Source organism: Arachis ipaensis, chromosome B05 (genome assembly GCF_000816755.2).
Source record: "Arachis ipaensis cultivar K30076 chromosome B05, Araip1.1, whole genome shotgun sequence".
NCBI lineage: Eukaryota > Viridiplantae > Streptophyta > Magnoliopsida > Fabales > Fabaceae > Arachis > Arachis ipaensis.
Genome location: NC_029789.2, coordinates 107,977,476 through 107,987,384, shown reverse-complemented (window position 1 = coordinate 107,987,384; position 9,909 = coordinate 107,977,476). Strand labels below are relative to the sequence as shown.

The window sequence follows — 9,909 nt, the reverse complement described above, 5'->3', positions numbered from 1 at the left end:
AATAAGGAAATTATCTTGGTCTTTATAACTTTTTTTTTTGGGTCTTAGATTCAATAAAATATAAAGAATATCTATTTTGGTTTTCGTTGTTAATTAGTTTGTTTTATTAAGTGTTGATGTGTGATAAATAACTTCTACTTTTTATGCTTTATTATCATAAAGAAAGGAAAATTGTCCTAATAATTTTGTTATATGTATTTAAAAAAGATTTATGAATATTAATATCATGGAAAAAATAAATATATATATATATAAAACATCCAAGTAGATATTAATGTTAGATATTAAAGACCTTTTTATATGATAATAGGTGCAAATATTAAGAGAAAAAAAAAAAAAAAAGGAGGAAGAAACCCAAAAAAATTTTAAAGTGGATACGGGGAACGTACCCCGACACCGTGGAGATCTTCACTCAAAGATTAAAGATATATGTTAAACTAAAGAAGTAAAAAAAAAAGATATTGTCATGTAACATGGCTCAAAATGCTGCCATAATTTTTTAGGATAAAAATTAAGATTCTAAAAATCGAATCAAACTAGCCAATTCAATCAGATTAATTGAAAATCGATTATTTGGTTAGTTTGGTTGATTTTAAAAATGGTATGATAAAAAAACAGTTTAAAAATCGGTCAAATTGGTAGAGAACTGGTAAATTGTCGAAATCAGCCGGACTTTTTTAGTACTTTTTGATTCAATGGCTGCTTCAAAATAACACCGTTTAAGTTTATAAAAAAAAAAGAAACCATACCCTGCCCTAATACCCGTATTTGCCATCACAGATCCCACCCCTTTTTCTCTCTGAATATTTTGGCTAAGTATTTTGCAGTAACAGTTCGACTATTAGCTGCATTCGACTTCATGTTAGTAAAACACATAGTTAGAGAGTCGAATCAAGAGGCTAATGAATTGGCTCAAATGACTTCTGGATAAAATATCTCCTAATTTGATGAAAAAGTTAAGGGAAATCAAAACTAATTTAACTCTTTTGGATTTAAGAGGAGTTTTTTGCGCAAACACAATAGACGTAAGTGATTGGAGGCTCAAGATCATTGACCATATCAAAAATCCTAATCAAAGAATAGATCGAAAGGTTAAATACCTAGTGTTGAGTTTTGTATTAATTGGAAGGGATTTGTTTAAGAAAAGTGTCGATGGTTCTTTACTCTAACGTATTGGCATTCAAGAAACTTATCTAGCTTTGGCCGAGGTATATGAAAGTATTTGTAGAGCTCCCCAGTCGGGTTGAAAGATACATTGGATCTTGCATCGACAAGGATTGTATTGGCCTTCAATGATGAAGGATTGTATTGAATTTGCTTGACAAAAATGCCAAAGACATGCACCTATTCAAAGAGTCCCTGCCTTTGATTTATATGCTATACTCAAACCTTGGCTATATAAGGATGGGCTCTCGATTTAATAGGAATGATTCATCCTCCTTTGACTTTGAAGCATAAATTTATCTTGGTGGCAGTCGACTACTTTACAAAGTAGGTGAAAACTGTGCCATGAAAGAAGTTATCCAAGACAAGATAATTGACTTCATTGAGGAATCGATCATTTATAGATTTGACATCCCCCATACTTTGACTATAGACCAAGGGACCATGTTTACAGGTCGACAAATAAAGGGGTTTGTTGAATCACGAGGTATTAGAATAATACATTCGACTCCGTATTATACACAAGCTAATGGTCAAGTCAAGGCCGTCAACAAGTCTCTAATAAATTTGATTAAAAAACATATCAGGAAACTCCCTCAAAATTGGCATAATACCTTGAGCCAGGTGTTATGGGCATATAGATGCTCACCTAAGGAGGCTACATGATTGACACCATATGAGTTTATATATGGCCACAAAGCTGTCTTACCACTTGAGATAAATTTACAAACCATCAGAGTGACTAAAAAAAATTATTTGTCTGTCGAATAGTACATGTTGAGTATGATAGATGAACTAAAAGAATTAGATCAAACTCGACTAATGACTTTAGATAGAATAATTTGACAGAAAGAATTTATAACTAAGTCATACAACCAAAAAAGTAAAGAAGAAGCGATTTGCAGTTGGTGACTTGTTTTTAAAATTAGTGCTTCTTACCTAACAAGTTAAAGGAAAATAGTCACCATTATGGGAAGGAACTTTTAAGGTCGAAAAAATATTTGATGGTAATACATATGAGTTAAGAGATATAAGAAATAATCGAAAGATTGAACATATAAATGGAAAATATCTCAAAACATATAATTATCATTAAATACGAGAGTTCATAACAAAATGTCGACCATATACAAAGAGTCGATCATAATACAGACAATTAAGATTCAAACAAAGTCCTAAATTTAAGCTTTAAGTCCTCTTATTTTCTACCCAAGGTGGTAGCGGCTTGAGAAATCTCATCTTTAACCCTGTTGGCTTGAGTGATGGCTTCTAGTAAAGCAGATCGACTCGAGACTTTGGAGGAATGTACCTTCTTAATTTTTTCAAGCCAGGGAGTAAGAGTCGAGTTAGCTGTTGCAATTTTTCCCTTCCTAGCCTTCAACTCAGCTATTTCTTTTTCAAGAGTTTCAATTCTCGATACCAATGTTTGCTCTTTAGCTCGACCCTCTGATAAGACATCTTCGATTTGAGATTTTTCCATTTTACATTTTTTTAGTTGGGCGTCATGGTTACCCAATGCCTCGATCAACTTGCTCAACTTTTCCTCGACTATTTCAAACTTGGAAATATAATTGTAAATATCTTCAATAAAGACACCTAGAACTGTATAGATCCCAGCTGGAATCTTTTGGTCCAGAAAACCAAGAGCTTTGAAGAGTCAAACCTTCAGGTCAGCGTTGTTGTTGATCTCCTCGAAAGGATGGTTGAGGCAGTCGAGAATTATGTTCACCCTCTCGACAACCAGAGGATCAGAACCTGGTAGCATTTGAGGCTCAGGAGAAGTAACCTCCTCAGATCTTCACGGATCGAAAGAATTGATTATGATTCTTGAATAAAAAGAACAACCTCTGGTTCTGAAGACGAGAGAACTCTTGTTCCTTCTGAAGAGTATACTTATCGAGCTTCTAACAGAATGTTGGCAAGATCTAAGTTGAATTCTTCAAAATCTAAATCCCCAGTCTCTGGTGCAAGAACATGGACTGGGGGTTCTAAATCCTGTTTGACAGCAGTTTGACCTGTGTCCGAAGTTAGTGTAGAAGTGACTACAGCATTTGTCGAAATAGGACCTGATTCTCTATGTGTTTCTGCATTACTTGGCAAAGGCATATAGCTCGCCTGCAAAAGATAAGTATGTGAATATGAACAATCAAAATGAAATATGGAAATGGTGAAGAAATTTTCCAATGGAGAATCAGTTGAGGCTTGAGAGGCAGCAGTCAACGGACTGGGTTGTACTGGACTTAAAACGAGAATGGGTGGTATAGCCACCAGTCGAGGAACAATGGGAGGAGTAGGTTGAGTCACTTCAGTCTCGATATCGGATAGGTCAACCTCTCGTTCAGAGCGACTTTCTACTTAAACCCGAGATCTGGAGCTTTGTTCGACTGTTTAAACTGAATAGAAAAGAGTTATTAAGTATTTATGCAAAACAAACTTTGGACAGAAGCTTAAAGGTGTTCCAAAAATACCTTAAAAGAAATGGTGGGATTTATTTTTTGAACTTTCTTGGGGTTAGCTCCAAGAAGGATGTCAACAGCACTATGCTTTTTTGAGAAAAGTGTGGCCTCACTCGACCGTCCTCTTCCTCGACCCCATTTGGATTTGGTCTTATTTGGAGCAGCATCCTCTTCTGACTCCCAATTCTCCTTGACTAGTTTGGGGTCGGGAGCCATACCAATTATCTGTGTAGGTCGAGCAGCTGAAAAGACATAGAGAATATAAGATAAGTAAAGACTCAAAGGTTTAAATTTTAAGAAAATATGGTACCTGGAGGATATCCAGTGATTCTCGTTCGACCATGAATCTTATTTCGAAAGCCCCAGTAATAAACAACACCAATCATGTTGATGCCCAGAGTTCGAGAATCTTTCTTTTGGAGTCAGTAATTCACTCCTAAGACTCCTTTAGGAGGGTTAAGTAGTCGATCAGCAAGACCAAAAGGGAAATTGGGAAAAGAATGGAAGTTGAACTTTTGCATAAAGTGTCCTTTTTTAGCATAAGGATCTCGAGCATAAGTCTTGAAGTAACGGTCGAGACATCTATGAAAGTGTGTTTACTTCTTCTTTTCACATACCTCTAAGGCCTCATTGAAAACATACTTTATCTTCCTGAAATGCCATTTTATTTTATAATATTTTTTTAATTTAAGATTTTTTTTTACATTCTCACCTTTAGTTTTCTTCCATCATGCGACAGTCTGTGCAGTAGGAAAAACCAAATTAGAGAGTGCTTGTTCAGATGATGTGCAATGAGAATTATAATAGGTCAACCACCACTTGTGGAATGCAGGTGTCGAGAGAAAGCAAAATTTGATGTCATATCTTTGATATTGAGAAGTCACCCTTTGGTGATTGAGGTCCAAAACTTGATCAAACTCTTCCAAACTCAATACCTTATAATGGATTATTTGTGCTCCAAGGTCGAGATAAAAAGGAGAAGGCAACAATTGTGCAAGACTAAATTGTCTCGACACATATTAGGGGGGAATAGGTGACCAATTTCTTTTTAAGAGCCATGGTCGATGTAACAGCCTAGTCTCGAAGAAACAACGCTATTTCGTGATCAAACAGAATTTTTATGAAATTTTTAGAAATTTTAGTGCATATAAGCACCTCCACTGCGCAGATGTTGTGTCATCAAGCTACTGAGTCTGTAGCTTGACTGCATCAGACACCTCTCTTGATCTAAGCAAGCACGTCGCAAAAAGTTGCGTTTTTGAGCCACTTCAGGTCCGAATTTCAAAATTCTAACTTCCGTCATTAGTCTCTATGTGACGAGTCGGTCCCGAATTTCAAAAAAAATGTATATTAATATAATATTCAAATATTATTATTTTATTTAAAATATTATATTATTATTTCATTTGTTGTGATTAATGTTGATATATATTTAGTGATATAATAACTGAGCTAGAAATCTATCGGTAATGGATAATACCGGCATTCTTAGATGAACTTAGCAATGCTAATGCTTCATCATACATCTTTTATTCTCATGATTATCTTGTTACTAGTACCATTTATACTAGTAAAGCTCATGCTTATCATTTAGTAGTGTAATATGATGTATTATTAAATTATCTTCAGAATGATATTTTATTATTAAATTCTGATGACTCAGCACCTTATGACACATGGCTCTCCCAGGGATAGCCACCACATGTTTTCTTTCATACTCTCCAAGCAAAGGTTTCTTAAGGAAAAAGTAAGAAACCCTTGTATTCTAATACATCTAACTTTAGTAATTATCCTTTCTTGAGATATTTTTACACCAAACTTTAGGATAATGCTTATCCTAACCTCACGGGTCCCTAAGCTCATCATTATCATCAACCTTTTCTTCCAAAACAAGCTAGAATTCGAAAATACCATGAGAGAAATCAAGAAAAACTTTCATGGATGCCTAAGCTTCAACCTCCGTTCTTTCTCAAACTAAAACCCTATCAAAAATTTAATCCGACCAAAGTGTTCAACTCTTCTTCCTTTTCATTTCTATATCAATTTTCAAGGAGAAAATCAAGGTATGATGGCTGCTCCTCCTCCTTGAAGTTTCAGCCATGGTGGAAACTCAAGCTGATGATGTTTTCTTCATATTTTCTCTTAGGATCTCTTGTTCAATCACCATAGGCTCTAAGAAAACGTGATTTCTAGCTGCTTTAAGTTGCGGAAAACCTTCTTTTCATCATCATGAAGCTTCAACCTTCATGGTTCATATGGTTCTAAAGTTGTTTTTTTTATGTTAAATCAGGCGTAAAAGTGCTTTTTGAAGCTTGTTCTTGATTCAATTCTTGGCAGCTGCAAAGGAAGTAAGGTTTGGTAAATTAATCAATGATTGGTTGTGTTCTTGAAGTGTGAAATCAGATCTTGTTACTTGAGGCTTGATTTTGAGTGTTTGTGTGATGATTTGATCATGAGATCTTGTTGTTTTAATACTTGAAAATCAAGTTATTGAAGGTTGTGAAGTTGCTGTTGTTGTTGCTGGAAAACGTGGCTTTCCAGTCATGATATTCAATATATTTAATGTGTTTTTAATTTGTATTTGATGACTTAAAGGTTGCTCTTTGGTTTGGCAAAAATTGGATAAAAATCGGTTACCGTAAAGATTGAAAAATTGGTTGAAAATCAAGTTGAAATCTGATGATGAACTTTTGAAAAAATGTTTTTGGTTTTTGGAGGACAAGAAAAGCTTTTGGTTTTGATGATTTTGGGGTCAAATCATAATTATTAAAAAATTTGAGGTTGAAAGTTAATTAAAAAAAGTTGAGAGGCCAAAGTACAAATATTAAAAATTAAAGGGGTTAAAATGCAAATTTCAAAAAGTTTGGGATAAAAATGCAATTTTGAAAGTTGAATAAAATATTATTATTTGAATATTATTTTATTAATAGTAATAAAATATTGATCAAAAGGCAGTTTTTCCTAAAAGTCTCAAGAAGGCAGTTTTGAGTTCAGAATTCCCTAATTCTCTTTATTAAACACCTAAGTAAAGGTATAAGAGAAGGTATAGAGGTATGTAAGGTAATGAAACAAGTTCTAAAAACTTGCAAACATGTTAGAAAGAAAAGGAGTTAAAAGCTATATAGTAGTGTGTTTAACCTTACAGAGTAAGCAGAGAATTGTGAAATGAGACCACTATGATGTTGTGATGCTCGATTTATGATTGTGGAAAGATGACAAAGATGATTTCTAAGTGATGAAAAGTATGGTTATATGTGACTTATGAGCCTTCGGGCGATGCTTGAGAATGGTTATGTAAGAATCTGCTGCAGAGAGGCAGTCAGATAGATGGTGGTGCGACCACTGAGAATGCTTTCCTGGGATACCTAGCTATAATGCTATTCTGTAAGTCAGAGGACTCTTACAGAGGTATCGAGAAAACACATAATTAGCATATGCTCCTGTAAGTCAAAGGACTCTTACAGTGAGTGTGTTGGGCATATATAAGTTAACTAGCTCCGTCCTGCAATTCAAAGGACTCTTGCAGTGGTTTGCCTCGCAAGTCAAAGGACTCTTGCGATGGGTATTGCCAATAGGGAAGCCTTACCTGGTCAAAGGACTCCGGGTAACGTCAGAAGCGGGTATGTAGCCGACAAATGATCTCATTACCTGCAGTAGGGTCAGACATGCATCATACTTGTTTGTGATATTATAATTAGTTTGCCTATGTGAATAATTCTATTTAATTGCTAATTGCTATACTTGCTCTTGATTGTGCTTGAACCTTATTACTTGTGTTTGTGACTAAAATTGGTTGGGTTGTAGTGAATTGGATGTGATCGAGCTGTTTGGACCTGAAGCCATAATTCATTATGTGATGGGCCTGAGGCCGTGATTGGTTTGAGTTGTGGTTTAGTAAAGTATGAAATATCAAGCTGGTTCAGCATAGACTTAATGAACCTATGTTTGGAACAGGTTGGTCATTCATATCATTAGGAAACTTTTAAGATTCTTTTATCTAAAAAGGGAGTTTAGATTTCTGGTTAATTAACTGATTTCTTTTAAAAAAGTTTTGAATTTTTTATTGTTAAACCATCGATTTTCAAAAGATTTAAAAACTTGCAAATGGACATTATAAATGAATTTAACTCTAAACCCCGACCTTACTAAGAATTCCCAAGTTCACACCCCTACTCTCCCTTCCCCCTTCAGATGGAAGCATGAGTACCCTTCCGTAGTTTGCTGATGACCGTTCTGGAAAGAGGATTCTGCTCTAGGTAGTCTTCTAAGTCTAGGGTGAATCTCGTTCTCTGTTTATATGTATATACTGTGAGACCAACTGACTTCTACACCCTGTTTATCTACAAATTCTAGCCTAAGTCCTCCATACAATGTTGCTGTTATGTGGCCACTCAATGAAGTACTTTTCCTCGCTTTTGTAGTTTAAAAGGATTAGGTGAGTATAGAATCTAGGCTAGCCTGGGTGCTAGCTTAGGGACTTCTTGAGCAGGACCTGGGATATATATATATGTGTGTGTGCGAGTGTGTGTGTGTGTGTGTGTTTTAACTCAGATCTATAATCTATACTCTAATAAAGGCTGGATGACTGAATGTTGTCAATTGCTTGAGATGTATATAAGTATCGTTGTCTATAACTATTTTATCTGCTAACCTTTGTGAATTGACTATGAATGATTCCGTTTATTAATCCAAACATTCTAAAAAAGAAGTACCTCGCAAAATAATTACGCTTTTAACAACGAATCAAACTCATAATAAATAATAGATAATAATTAGGAAGACAAGTTGGTAGCACTCAATTTTTGGTATGATCTAGACATACTGAAAATTGGGTCGTTATAGTCAACTCATGAGGGAGACCCACAAGAAGAATTTGGGAGTTAAGGTTTTCGGCCAGTTCATCGACATTCTCTTTATTTTCAGGATTGCGGCTAGTTAAAGAATGGAGATACCCAACAACGCTTTTTTGACAAGTACATGGATTTGGGTAGTAATAAGAGTCATCATTAGTCTTGATGTGAGAAGGAGAGTGATGAAGTAACAAAAAGTGTCGATAGATGACATGCTTTTTGGTTTCAACCAAGAAAGGAAAGAAAGTTGGATACCGTCAAGCTGAGCTTTTGGAACTTCAACAAAGGAAGCAGTGAATCAAGGTTCGAGTACAGCCTTTAACCATAGGATTGCAACCCAGATAGGACTAAAAGGGTTGATCGAAGACTCACCTCGTCGAATCTCACTAACTACTAAAGAAAGTGTTTCATACAATTGAGCCAACATTAGAGAAGAGAGGTTAACATATTTTTTACAGTGAAGCATGATAGCTAGCGGCAAATAATTGCTTTTTTTTATTCTAAATCGACTTTGGACAAAAAAAAAGCATTTACCCACAAGAGTAAGAAAGTTATATGCTCTCTGTTACTCACAGAGTCAGCCTTAGAACTCGTGTTGTTTTGAATAAAATCTGACACAGAGGTCAAGTCGAAGTTGATATCGAAGACATCATCAGGGTATGCAGTGACCCAGCATGCATCTTCCCTCTCAGGAGCAATGCCAGTGAAAGCAGAAATTTTCATCAAGGTCGGGCACATCATTCCATAAGGAAAATGGAAGTTATTTGTAGTTGGGCACCAAAAGTCCAAACTAGCTCCTAAGAGAGGTATAGTATAGGACAAGTAAAAAGTGGCTAATTTAAGGGCAAAAGCAATGCCAAAAGACTTTCATATAGACTTGTAAGTTGAAGATACCCTCGACATCCAAGTCGAGAATAAAGAGCTAGATTCCTTAGGAGGTGTTGTTCTAAAAACTCGACTAGGAAGTAAGGAGCCTTAACATTTTTGCGAAAAATCAATAGAAGATGCTCACGGGAAGATGGAAAGAAAGAAGAGATAGACTCGACTTGTTCTTGAGTTGAACGTGGCCCCAAATATTAATATAAGACATTTATGACTTTGAATGAAAGCAAGACCTGGCTCTCCAGAATTTGGTAGTCTCAACGTCAGGATTGGGAGCCCGTAGAGTACCATCATTATTATAGAATTGTGCCACATCGACAACCAGAGGAGGAGGTGCTATAACCTGAACATCCTCCTCACCCTCTTCTTATGAAGGAGAGATGTGAGCAGCAGAAGCTCCGCCAGGAGCAGAAGTGGCAGCTGCACGCTGCAGTGCCAATAGTGGAAGTAGGAAGAGAAGATGATGTGGTGGCTCCGATGGTTGAGGTAGTGATAGGAACAGTAGTAGAGGTTGTGGCAGCAATGGTAGTAGAAGAAGAAGTGGCGGCAACAGCAAG

General features: G+C 35.8%; 1 protein-coding gene across 2 annotated transcripts in view; it reads right to left on the bottom strand.

Annotated features, from left to right (window-relative positions):
* The window catches only part of LOC107643792 (probable transmembrane ascorbate ferrireductase 4), a 27,359-nt gene that overhangs the window by 797 nt on the left and 16,653 nt on the right, over nucleotides 1-9,909 (bottom strand). The window lies entirely within an intron of this gene.